Raw genomic sequence first — 13,512 nt, 5'->3', positions numbered from 1 at the left:
GACAGGAACAAAGCTGAGCATGTCTGTGGGTCAAGGGATCACTCCTGTGAGGCCAACCAAGAAACAACCACTGAACCCCTGTGCTATGCAAAGAAGAGACCAGTCCTGGAAGTCTGATCAAGAGGCCCTTGTCACCCAGTCCCAAACTTCTAGGGTGACCATACAGCATTATTGGGGCAACCTTTGGGCTTTGTACTGTGCCACAGGATACAGAATCAGAATCGTATAAGTTGGAAAAGACCTTTAAAATCATCAAGTCCAAATGTAAACCTAACACTACCAAGTCCACCACTACACCATGTCCCTAAGCACCTCATCCAAATGTCTTTTAAATACGTCCAGGGATGGCGACTCAACCACTTCCCTGGGCAGCCTGTTCCAATGCTGGACAACCCTTTCAGTGAAGCAAAATTTCCTAATATCCAGTCTAAACCTCCCCTGGCACAACTTGAGGCCATTTCCTCTTGTCCTATCACTTGTTACCTGGGAGAAGAGATCGACCCCCACCTCTCGACAACCTCCTTTTGGGTAGTTGTAGAGAGCGATAAGGTCTCCCCTCAGCGTCCTTTTCTCCAGGCTAAACAGCCCCAGTTCCCTCAGCTGCTCCTCATAAGACTTATGCTCTAGACCCTTCACCAGCTTTTCTGCTCTCAGCTTTCCAGCCTGTAGCATTGCATGGGGTTGTTGTGACCCAAGTGCAGGACCTTGCACTTAGCCTTGTTGAACCTCATTTCAGTAAACATGCAGGCATACAGGCATTATTGTCTATTTTCATGGAAAGCCAGAAAAAAAAGACATCATGTGAGCTTGTACAGGAAAATCCCCAGGGGTATCCTGAAAACAATTATATTCTTCAGAAGAAATTATGGACGGGCCAGGGATTTGGGAAGAGAAGACTGAGGTAAGTGCCATGTGGAGATGGTTGGTGGTGGCAGGAACACCATTTGACCACAGTTGTGAATGAACTTACTGCTTGTAATACCATTATGTGATGCAGACTTTTGCTATACCCAGGACTTCCCAAATACCTAGCTTTACTCTCATGATCAAATGCTGCAGGGGAGGTGGAGGTGGAGGCAGTCCAATACGTGGCTTAGAGAATGTGTAGCAGTGGGACTGGCCAAACTAGAGGTTCAAGGCTAGGCAATATGTAGAAGGATGCTGATTTGTTAATTTAGACTGGGTATTCCTATACGAAGCTTCTGAATTGTTTGTAGATAGACCAGATCAATTCTTTTTTTAAGATTTCCACCAGCTGTTTGAACCTGGTGATTATGTTGAGCTCTCTCTTGAAACCATCAGCATGCGTGACTCTCTATATTCTCTCCATATGAATTTAAGCAGTATGAACACAGACAAATTTTTACACTGGATCAGTAATCTTCTACAAAGTAAAAGGGAGATTTGTTACAATCAAACTTTCCACCTGGCTGCCTGTAAAAGCAGTTGGAGGTTGGATACACAGAACCCTAGATCCATTCTCCATTCTGAAATTTTAGAAGTGGGGATATTTAACTGATCTAAGTAACAAGGCCAATAAACTTTGCTGGAAGTCTTACAGTGCTGGGGGATCTGGCAGATGCAGAACTATTAAACAGTGCAAAAGAGCTGCATGACAAACTAGGGTGGTCAGTGCACAATATGATTGCATTGTTTGAGGATCTGCTTTATATTAATATATGTGCTGTCATCTTAGCTGAGCTTAAAAGAAGGCTGGGGGATGTTTTAGCTAAATGACAGCATTTTAAATGTTGAGGCTATTTGGGGCAAGAAATTTTCGTGAGCTTTGTTAGACATTGTACAATTAATTTCACAAATGTAAATACTACTGCTGTGCCTGCCTGTTGCCAGACTGTGCAGATTACAGTCTGCCATGCAGGTCTGGGGAATGTTTACAGTGGGAGAAGGCCCTGGCAATTAAAAAACAAATAGATTGTCGAAGATTTTATGTGAGACTTGCAAAGCCTGTGTGGAAAAGCTTCATGAATATAAAGGCTGGCAAACTGGTATGTGCTATGAACAGATCTTAAATATAAACAAGCCCAAATGGTTCATGCCCATCATCAAAAATCCAGAAACAGAGAAAGGCCATACTTTCTGTGACATGGAACATATGCACAAACTGGGGCACACATTCTGAATTACATTTTTGCTCTGGACTTAGCACCAGAACCATGATGGGATGAAAAAGGAGGAGTGAAAAGGAAAGCTAAAGGAGGATAAGAGTTTGAAGGGAACACATCTTGTGGACTTTATTGGGCTGTTTATGGACACAAAGTTTTGGGGTTACAGTTTCATAAGCATGTAACACCAAAGTCTATGCTGACTGTTTTTTGGTTAGCTGGCTTTTGAAAGAAAAAAATGGATATGCAACTAAGGATGCAAGATGATGAACTCATGTGTGTGGAAGTCCCCACCCCTGAGTGTATGTTTCATAGGCTCTAATTTTTTTACCTATGAAACTAAGCAGCTTTTCCCAAGCACTGGGATTTGAGGTCTGCAAAGGTTATTTCCCCAATTTTTTCAGTACTGCTGAAAATCAAAACTATGCAGGCCCTCATCGACAACCAGAATATTGTGGAGTGGACAGCATTATGCTTGGGGAGGGAAAGCAATTTTTTGCATAGCCCACATCTAATAAGGAGAAGGTTTTTGACCTGGAAAAAGAACCAAGTTACTGCTGTCAATAGGAAGTGAAAACTTTGAGGGAGACATGTAGACTATACAGGAGTGAGATTATGGTGCTGATTTGTAATATATTCTATGAGAAAGAAGGTGATGAAAACATGCAGCTAGATCAGTCTATAGATCCCTTTTAGTATCCTACGCTATTCTCTGCTTGTATGGTCATGTACCATTTTATGTCCTGTAAACACTGTAGCACTTCTGCCCCTCCAGATGGCTGTCACTGAGGAGGATAAAGAGATGTTTGAACTACTCTGCTCAACAGCTGTACTGGGTGCAGGTGCCCAGGTGATGGTAGCGAGAGGGCTGCAGGGGTGGTCTCTATGAGAACAAGCCAGGGGCTGCCCTGTGCCAGACACACCTGGTTCCAGCCAGCTCCAATGGACCCAATGCAGGGCACAGCTGAGCCCAGCAGCCAAGATGGTGGCACCTTGGGGAAAATGAATTTAAGAAAAAGCAAAAAAGTGCCACACAGGCAGAGGGAGAGGAGAAAAAAGAGTGAGAAACATTAAGGGAAAACATACTTAAGAAAGGTTAAATTGTGCCTGAGAGAGAGGAGGGAAGGAAAAAGAATGTGAGAAGCAGTGAAGAAGGAGGTGGAGGTGCTTCAGGTGCATGAACAGAGATGTCCCCGCAGCCTGTGGAGAGACCACGTTGGAGTAGTTCTTGAAGGACTGTCTTCCGTGGGAGGGACCCACACTGGAGCAGGGGAAAAGTGTGAGGAGGAAGGAGCAGCAGAGGCAAACCGTTATAAACTGACTGCAACCCCCCATTCTCCATCTCTCTGCGCTGCTCAGCAGGGAGGATGTAGATAGGTGCCAGCAGTTTTCAGTAGCTTGAAAGGTGTTTTTGTCACAGCGGTACCAAATGTTACCCTGGACCACATTAGAGTATGTAAAAAGTGTGAGCTTTAACATTACATCTGTGCAGGAGTGTGAATGGACCACTATAACAAAATCAGATGGGGAGCTTGAAGAGTTTTTAGAAACAAAATGCCTACATTGCTGAATCCCAGAGATGCTCTTTTTAGTGGCAAAACAAAAGTAGTCTGCTTATGTTAAAAAACACCCCCTGATGAAAAGATCATTCCTAGAATTTTACTAGCCTCTAGTCCTTCAGCAGCAAAATAAAACAATACACTCCTGGGCACCCTGAAGTTATTTCTGACAATTTGACATGTTGACAGCCTATTTTGGTACACTAAAAGTAAAAGTGTATCCACTTTATGGGTTTTTCCCCATGGTTTCTGTCAGTGTAAATGGCAAGCTATTCTTCTTGTACTGCACCTGTGCTGAAGCACTTCAGAGATACTGTATCTACAGACATGATACATGGATACATGTAATATTGTTGAACTAAACAAGGCTCTGGGGGAGGCACAGAGGGTTTGCGAAAACTGAGTTTTGCATTTGAATGGAGTAAAAACAGCTTGGGGGGGTTTGTTGGTTTGTTTTTTTGTCGTGTCCGCCCCCCCCCCCCGATTATATAAACCTGTACCTCCACCAGAAACAGAAAGCTTCAAGTTACCCAGCCTGGTACACAGATGCTGACAAAAAAGCCTAATATATCAATGATCACAGGTAGAAAGAAGGCTTTGCTTTGCAGCCTGAATGTATAAAGAAAAACCCCACAAAACACAAAATTGTCGAAGTGTTTTAAAATTCTCTGTGGGACTTTTTTCAGGGATCCAATCTCCCCAACAGGATCATCATAATAAAAACAGGCAATCTGTATGGTTACCTCTTTTATTTGGTTTATGATGCAACCCCCTGTGAATTTGTTGAGAATGTGGCCACTGTCTTGTGGAAGCACAGCAAAGGACATAAGACCCTGGAATGCAAAACTAACATTTTTATAGCATGCTTCACCATTGCATGTGCACTCCTAGAGCTTTCTGATTTCACAGATGCCCTTCAAGATTGTTGCCTTTATCATGATGCAATATTCATGAGTTGTCAAGATGACTGGAACTCTGCATAGCAACTACTTAGGCAAGCTGATGAACTAGTTGCCATTGGATGAGAATATTACTGAATTTGTGTCATCAGGTCCCAAATCCTATGGCTAACCAGAAATCCAGGAGGAACTGTTGTGTAAAAATTAAATGAATCTTTGCAAACAAGAAGAACAGAGAAAAGATCACTTTTGAGGTGTTGAGGGACATTATGTTGAATGGAAATGTTAATAGTCTCCCCTAAAACTTTTGATAATGGGCATGCATTGCCCATGGCTGGAGACATGACTGGAGAACACCAATCTCTTTCTTTTTTGTTTTGCCTGACAAGCCTATGTGGTATTATAAGTGTTGCTGGCAACTGCTGTAGCACCTCTATAAATATCCTTTTATCAAATCTGGGGAAGAATTACCTGAGGGTTTTAGTGGTAACTATCTTATTTACCCTTAATAAAATAAACATGGTTGTGATCAAAGATTTGATGAACTGTGTGTATAAGAGTGGTGAAATTGAAAAGCCTTTTCTAAGGCTTTACTAAGCATGTGAATTACGGGAAGCTTAGTATCCTGTACATTTTTTCAGGGTTAAAAAGAGCTACACCTTCAATCAAATTCAAAATGCTTGCAGTTATTTAAGAACCAGCTTGTGTCCCTAACTGGACACATGAAATCTTGGCAAGACTGGGTTCTTTTAAGAAGCATTTGAAGATGCTACTAAGCTTCCATATGGGTATCTGTCTGTGTAAATTCTTCTAGGCATGTAAAGGCTTTTAGGCAAAGAACTGGCCTTTTTTTTCTGACACAAAAGCCAACTATTTACATATTGAGGGGAGAGAAAAAAAATCACTCGGAAATATGAAAAGGTGAGCTGACCATACCTGATTGTATGAACAGTGATGATTAAAGCCCCTGAAAAATTTGTTTCTGCTCTCAGGTTCCCTGTTCTGGTCAGGAAACAATGATCAGCAGCACATTCTTGGTCTAGAGACTGGTCAAAGGCAGAGTACAGCCCACAAGCAAATGCTTCCCAGAAAACTGCCAGGAAATGATCTTTCATATGGCTGACAATCATCTGTAAGAGTTGCATATATTCCCTCATACAGCAGCTGTTCTCAAAATCAGGTGCTACCTGCACTTTCTTCACATACAGTGAGGGAAAGGTGATAACCAGTTTATACACCCTTGCTGCTGTGGAGCTCATCAAACAAAAACTGTCCTTGTTGAGTATCAGCTTAAATTTTACATCCATGCTAATCAACTAAATCTTTTCTTGGAAAAACAGAATAATGTTCAAGCCTGCTACTCTGGGCCTTCAGAGCTGACTGTTACCTAAACCCAATTAAAGATGCCATCCAGCACGATCAGTTCTTGATGCCTGTCCGTGTCTTTATAAAACAAGCCCATGCAAAAGCATGTGGACATTGTGTCATGGCTGCAACTCAGAAGCAACTTGATTAATGAACAGTATGAGTAAGAATTGTTGCTTTGCTTATAAGTCAGTTCCCCAGCGTGGCATCCAGCTGGATGAAAATAGTTGCCAACATATAGTTGACTGGACCCATGAGCATCTATCTCTGTCACTCAGGTCAGATCCATCAGCTTTACCAGTCTTGCAGCAAATGTACAGCAGAGTGTTGTTCCTGTATAATTCTTCCCATTTCCCCTTCCACTCAGGGGTGCAGACTGTGACAGCTGAAAGTAGGATCAGCTCGAGGCTTTCCTTGATGCTGGTCTGCATCAGGTTCATGCCAAACAAATCCAGCTTGAATTTAGCACACTCTTCCAAACAATTTGGAATGAAATCCATCCTTGTTAAAATGTATCTCCTTTTCTAGTAGCAGAAGAGGGCCTCTTTCTCTGCGTTTGCCATTTATTTTGCACCATCCAACAAAATTTGTTGTTCCTTTTCTTCCTGTCCACATGAGACTGCTGCTTGATGCCACTTGAACCTTCTCTTCTAAGGGGTTCAGGTTGGCTTTCCCTCTAGGAGTATGACATGTGCCTCTCTCTTTTAAAACTTTTACTTTTGCAAAAAGCTTTTTGGGACTTTTCCTCATTGTCCTTATGTATACCTGATCCTGTGACATTGCCTTTTTGTTGTGGCTTTCCGTTATAGTAGGCAACAATTTTATGACTTTATTAATTTCATTATTTTTTAAAAACTAATAGTTTCTACATACCATAGGTATTAATAAAGATATGTGTAATTTATCTATAGATGTATACATATAATTATGCATAATTGCACAGCCATTTTTATATATAGAGAGGTTTACAGGTGGCTATATATAAACATACAGATGGATAGATGGATTGATGAGGGCTTCCTGGGACTACAGTAATGGTCAAGGAATCACTGGGCATTCTTACATCACGTGGAGTATAGATGTGACAAAATGACAGCTGCGACAAAATAGCTCACCCTGTTGGGCTATAGGAGGGGCTTTGTTCTGTGGTAAATTAGAAGGTGTGGCTTCAGCTGCCACCCAATCACTGGGCACTCTGGGATCACATGATCTATGGCAGTGTCAAAAATGGCAGCCCCTGGAAGCAGAGGGAGACAGGGTAAGCCTGTTGTGTGACTGGAAAAGGTGAGGGACGTCTAGGCCGAAGGGTTCACGTGACCATAAAAGTGAGGGTCATGGTCTCATTGCTTTCTTATCCTGCGTGAAAGCTGTCTTTTAACTACTCGACGGGTAGATTGGATACCCTGTAATTCCCCACTCTCTAGTGTGCATAAATGCTACACTCAATCTTTGTTAGTGTTACTTCTGACCGACAGATTAAATGCTTTTCATTCTGAAGAAAAATTAAAATACAGAATATAAGGGTAAATAAATTAATAAATAAAACCCCCAAACCCAAACCTCTGCAATTTTATAAAGTATTTAGTAGTGCAAGAAATAAATTAATTGCATGGGGAATAAATAACAATCTTAGATAAAGAAAATACAATGTTATCAGTGTCATCCTGATTTATTTTTTTTTTACCAAACAGTTAACAGTATTTTGTTTTGTTGCACCGTAAAACAGTTTTTATGTGAACAAAATTGGAATTGATGATTTCTTTTTTCGATCCTACTAAATTAAGTTCCTCATTATATTTCACATTCAGTAACATGAAAAATAGTACTTGCTGGGCTACAATCTGAGTATGTCAAAATAATTTTGGAAGGAAGAACAGATGGGTAAGGATTACCCCATGATAAATGTGCTAAAATGCTAGATAGGCTATGTTTTGAGTTCTTTCAGAAAAAACTTTAATTTGCCTAGATTGATTCCTAAATGTTACCATGTAGCTGAGGTATTTTCAGCAGTGCAGTTTTCTTTGGTTTAATTTCAGTAGACCAGTATAGGTGTGACTGTGGCTAATATCGCTACACAGTTCTTCGGCTAAACTATGCCTGACTGGTAAGAATTCTGAAAAGTGCTGGTCTGAATGTAATGCTGTAGTTATGAAACTAGTCATTTACATGACATGTTAGGATGGTATTCATCTGATGAAAAGTAAAAGTCTACATCTGAACCAATCATTTAAGCTTCACTTACAATCAATAAGAGGAACTGTCATATTTAAAGTTATTCAGCTTACTAAATAAGGGAATCTGCTTTAGGATAAGGTAAAGCATGCTTTTGGAGCGCCCGTTTCTTTGAATTGGCTGTGAGAAGGACTTGGGATGACAACCTCACAGAAGTGTCTACATTGCAGATACCTCAGAGCAATTACACCCTAAAACCATTTGACAGCTCCAAGGTTAGATATTTTCACCCAAACACCAGACAGCTATGTTAAATTCTTTGCTTAAATATATCTTCCTCATATTTGTGTGTGTGAGTGCTCACCTCCAGAGTGCTGGCACTATATAGTAAGGCACTCAGTCCTTTTTGTTGAAGTGATCTACATGACACAACTATTTGTCTGTAGCTGGAAGGAATACTTTGCTGTTAGTTTTGTTAATATTTAAGTATGTTATTGTAAACATTTACTAGATGAAGACTTAGATGAAAATTTTCTACTTTCCAAACCAGGGGGCTCAAGAGCCTAGTTTCCTTAGCTTTCTCTCCTCTCTTTCTGGCTCAGTGGTAATGTAATGACTTCATTCAAAATGAACCATATCCCATTAATCCTTCTTCCAGTGATACCTTTTTTGCTCCCAATTTAATAAAGGTCCTCTGACCACATCCCATATATTAGAAAGATAAATGTTATTTTTGTCCTTAGTAGGATATTGGTTGAACTAGGCTTCTACCTTCTGTTAACCATCAAGACTGAAGGTCTTCTGAATGTGTTAAGAAACAGATATTTAGGTGCTTCGCTCACAACCTCACTGAAATTTAGCTGCCTTAAAGTTAAGACTAGTAGCAGTACAAGCTGAGAACCCAAGTTTCCTATAGGGTAACAGAGAGAAATACTTAAAAGTACTTGCAGAACAAGTACCATTATAAAGTATTAGGAATTAAATTGTCTGGATTGCTCTCTGCACTTTTATATATATAATGAACAGACAGTTTATAATCCTAATTTAGAACAGCATTTTCCTGTTAGGCATCTAAAGCTGGATAGGAAGAGTCTGTAGGAAGATCATAGTGAATAACAGTCAGCATATCTGCCTCTTGTTCCATCTACTAGATGATTACCTCCTACACATCACTAGAATGCTAATCAGAATAAGCAGCAAGTAACCTAGTGGTATTTGGAAGTTATAATTCATTTTAATTCTTGTTGTTGCTTGGGTTTTTTTAAACTAAATTGTTCTATCATATTGAAAAATTTTATACTTATTTTTTCAGGATTTCCAGCCAAAATATGCATATTTTTCTGTAAAAAAAAAAAAGAAAAAAGTTTCTTCTTTTTTCATAATATCATCACCAATTTTTGTAACTATATATAGTAATGGTTTCATTTCTCATTTCCTTTCTTTTCTTAATTTCGTTTTCTTAAAACATACCCAGTTCAGACACTGTTACTGAAATCTTTGTTGACCATTTGCTCTGGTTTTGAATATCTCCACTTCCTGTTGTGTTATCTTTGTTTTTCATCTAAAGACACTATTAACCTCAACTGTACTACAAAAATTAATGCAAAACATTTAAGATAAATGAAGTATGAAATATTCCTGGAACTTAAAATGTGCTACAGCTTTTAACAGCAGTGAATAGGCCTCTACTTTGTGAAAAAGTTTTATTTACATTTTTCTAATGTGTTTAGATATACACATTATAAACTGCCTGCAGTCAGATATTGAATCTCATTCTAAAGTTTAATTCCGTTTTCTAAATGTAGACAATTATTGTCGTTTGAGATATTCTAGAGCATCTTGCTTGCCTTTGGATGCCCTAGAATGGCAAAACACTCCATCAGGTACCATATATCTGTCATATATACCAGTTCTATATAGATGTCTAATATAACCTGCAGCATCTAAGATGGCTCTTGGGGGCTATGTTTAAGAAATTAAATTGAGCCTCCACTGTATCACAAAACATATGCATTAAAATACCAGCTTTTGTTGTATTTTATGTGCTGGGATCATACTAAAATATCATTCAAATATTTTTCATTAAGTATCACTTCTTGATAACTCCTTTGATGGTAAAGCAGGGTTACAGATACATTCTTATGTCTTAACACTATTTAAAAAAAACAACCAAAACACTTGCAAGTCATTAGAAAATATCTATAGGACCTGAAGGGTTCTTTTTCCTGGATTCTAGAAATGTTATCCTTATATTCCTTGCTATAAAGTGGGGTTTAGCTTTTGGTTTTATTTGCTGTCAGGGACAAAGCCTAGTAGGAGATGACTTCACCACAAAAAAGGAAGTAGAACTAAGCCCCATAAAAAGTACTCTCAGATTTTGAAAAAGTGAATTACTTCATAATTTTATTGAAAATTATGGAAAACTTAGTGATTTTAATCTGTGTTTAAATTTACATTTGGGATTTGTAAAATGCAAAGCAGGAAAACTTAAGGGAATTAAAATAAGATACAAATGATATGCATTTGAACTGAATTTCATGCAGCTCTAGTTGTAAATTTCAACTGAATGCAAGACCTGAAGATTTAAAACAGAACAATATGAAAGCAAAAAACTGTAACACAGCCACATACTTTAAGGAGATGACAGAAATTAGTCTGAAGATGAAAGGCAGAATTTAATCTTTGAAATGGAACAAGGACAAGACTTAAGTGAGGGAAAGCATTTTAGAGAAACTAGCAGAAAGGCAATTTGTAAAAAGGAAATAAAAGGACCTAGAGGTAAAATACCTGGATATAGTGAGCTGTTTGAGACCATATTTGAAAAGCTAACAGAGAACAGCTAAATAAATATATATATATGTGGTATAATAACATGAAATATTTAAAGAAACCCAGGAGCAAGTATCGCTAAAAGTGAGAAAATAACTGCTAAAGGGAAACAAAAATGGTTTTCCTCACAGGAGCTGAAAAATGAAAGTCTTTTCTACAGTCTAAGAAACAGAAAAACTGTATTTTAGTTTAGTTGGGGGGGGGGGGTTTGATACAATACACTATTTGATGTAATCTGTCTGAAGGAAATACTCAAGAGACTAACAAAATTCATTTGCCTTGAGAAAAAGTATTTAATTAAAAGGTCAAACACATTTCTAGAAGCCTGCACAAGAGGAAGCTTCAGAGTGATTAGGATATAATCTATAGAAATATCATGGGTCAAACATGACACAACACAGGTTTACTTATTTGGATCTGGTCTGCACTTGAAAATGTCTGCACAAGAAAATGTGAAGAATTGGAGAAGTCAAGTATGACAGTTTTACACTAATATTTTAGGCACACGTAGACCATGAAATGAATCCATTAAATGTTCCCTGTGGTGTTGCACGTGTTTTATCGCATCCTTCTTTTTCCAGGTATTTTCCTCTTTTTCATTTACATCAATTTTGTTTCATAGGATCATAGAATCATAGTTTGGCTTGGAAGGGACCTTTACAGGTCATCTAGTCCAACGCCCCTGCAATGACAAGGGGTATCTTCAACTAGATCAGGTTTCTCAGAGCCCCATCCAACCTGACCTTGAATGTTTCCAGCAATGGGGCAGCCACAATGTCTCTGGGCAAACTGTTCCAGTGCTTCACCACCCTCATTGTAAAAAATTTCTTCCTTATATCTAGTCTAAATCTACCCTCTTTTCGTTTAAAACAGTTACCCCTTGTCCTATTGCTACAGACCCTGCTAAAAAGTTTGTCCCCATCTTTCTTATAAGCCCCATTTAAGTACGAAAAGGCTGCAATAAGGTCTCCCTAGAGCCTTGTCTTCTCCAGGCTGAACAACCCCAACTCTCTCAGCCTGTCCTTACAGGAGAGGTGTTCCAGCCCTCGGATCATTTTCGTGGCCCTCCTCTGGACCCACTCCAACAGCTCCATGTCTTTCCTGTGCTGAGGACTCCAGAGCTGGATGCAGTACTCCAGATGGGGTCTCACCAGAGCAGAGTAGAGGGGCAGAATCACCTCCCTCGATCTGCTGGCCACACTTCTTTGGATGCAGCCCAGGATACAGCTGGCCTTCTGAGCTGGAAGCGCACAATGCTGGCTCATGTCCAGCTTTTCATCCACCAGTACCCCCAAGTTCTTCTCTGCAGGGCTGCTCTCAATCCCTTCATCCCCCAGCCTGTATTGATACCAGGGGTTGCCCCAGCTCAGGTGCAGGAGCTTGCACTTGGCCTTGTTGAACCTCATGAGGTTCACACAGGCCCACTTCTCAAGCTTGTCCAGGTCCCTCTGGATTGCCTCCCGTCCCTCAGGCGTGTCAACTGCACCACTCAGCTTGGTGTCATCTGCAAACTTGCTGAGGGTGCTCTCGATCCCACTGTCTATGTCATTGATGAAAATATTGAACAGCACCGGTCCCAATACGGACCCCTGAGGGACACCACTTGTCACCAGTCTCCATCTGGACATTGAGCCGTTGACCACTACCCTCTGGATGCGACCATTCAACCAATTCCTGATCCACCAAACAGTCCATCCTTCAAATCCATATCTCTCAAATGTAGAGAGAAGGATGTTGTGTGGGACCATGTCAAAGGCCTTACAGAAGTCCAGATAGACGACATCCATAGCTCTTCCCTTGTCCACTGATGTAGTCACTCCATAATAGAAGGTCATTAGATTGGTCAGGCAGGACTTGCCCTTGGTCAAGCCATGCTGGCTGTCTCGAATCACCTCCCTGTCCTCCATGTGCTCTAGCATAGCTTCTAGGAGGATCTGTTCCATGATCTTCCCAGGCACAGAGGTGAGGCTGACAGATCAGTAGTTCCCAAGGTCATCCTTTCCACCCTTTTTTCAAAAAGGTGCAATGTTTCCCTTCTTCCAGTCACCAGGGACTTCGCCTGACTGCCATGACTTTTCAAATATCATGGAGAGTGGCTTTGCAACTACATTAGCCAATTCCCTCAGAACTCTGGGATGCATTTCATCAGGTCCCATAACCTACTGGTCCCATAGCCAAGTTTCCTAACCTACTGATTCTGTCTACTACCAGTTCTTTAGTCTTTTTCCCTTTTTACCCATTCTTGATATATTCCTTCAATTCTCATGAGCTTACTGTTTCTTATTTTCATTTCTGGACTCCAGTTCACCTGTCTCCTATAATGCTTTCCATATGGTCTGATATATCAGCCCATTTAGGACAATTGTTCTGTTCCTCCTTGTTTAGAACTATTGACATGGACTTGCTCCCAGTTCCTTTTTGTCCCTCTCTGGAGAAGCTGAGAGAAAGGAGCAACTCTCACAGTGCAGAAAGAATTATACACCTAAGAGAGTATTATGAACATTCTAGCAGCTTTTCCAAACACAGCCATACGGTAGGATTTGTATTATCTAAATTTAGCCTTAG

The sequence above is a fragment of the Ciconia boyciana genome, chromosome 1 (assembly GCF_034638445.1).
Source record: "Ciconia boyciana chromosome 1, ASM3463844v1, whole genome shotgun sequence".
NCBI classification, from domain to species: Eukaryota; Metazoa; Chordata; class Aves; order Ciconiiformes; family Ciconiidae; genus Ciconia; species Ciconia boyciana.
Note: the sequence above shows the minus strand (reverse complement) of the source record.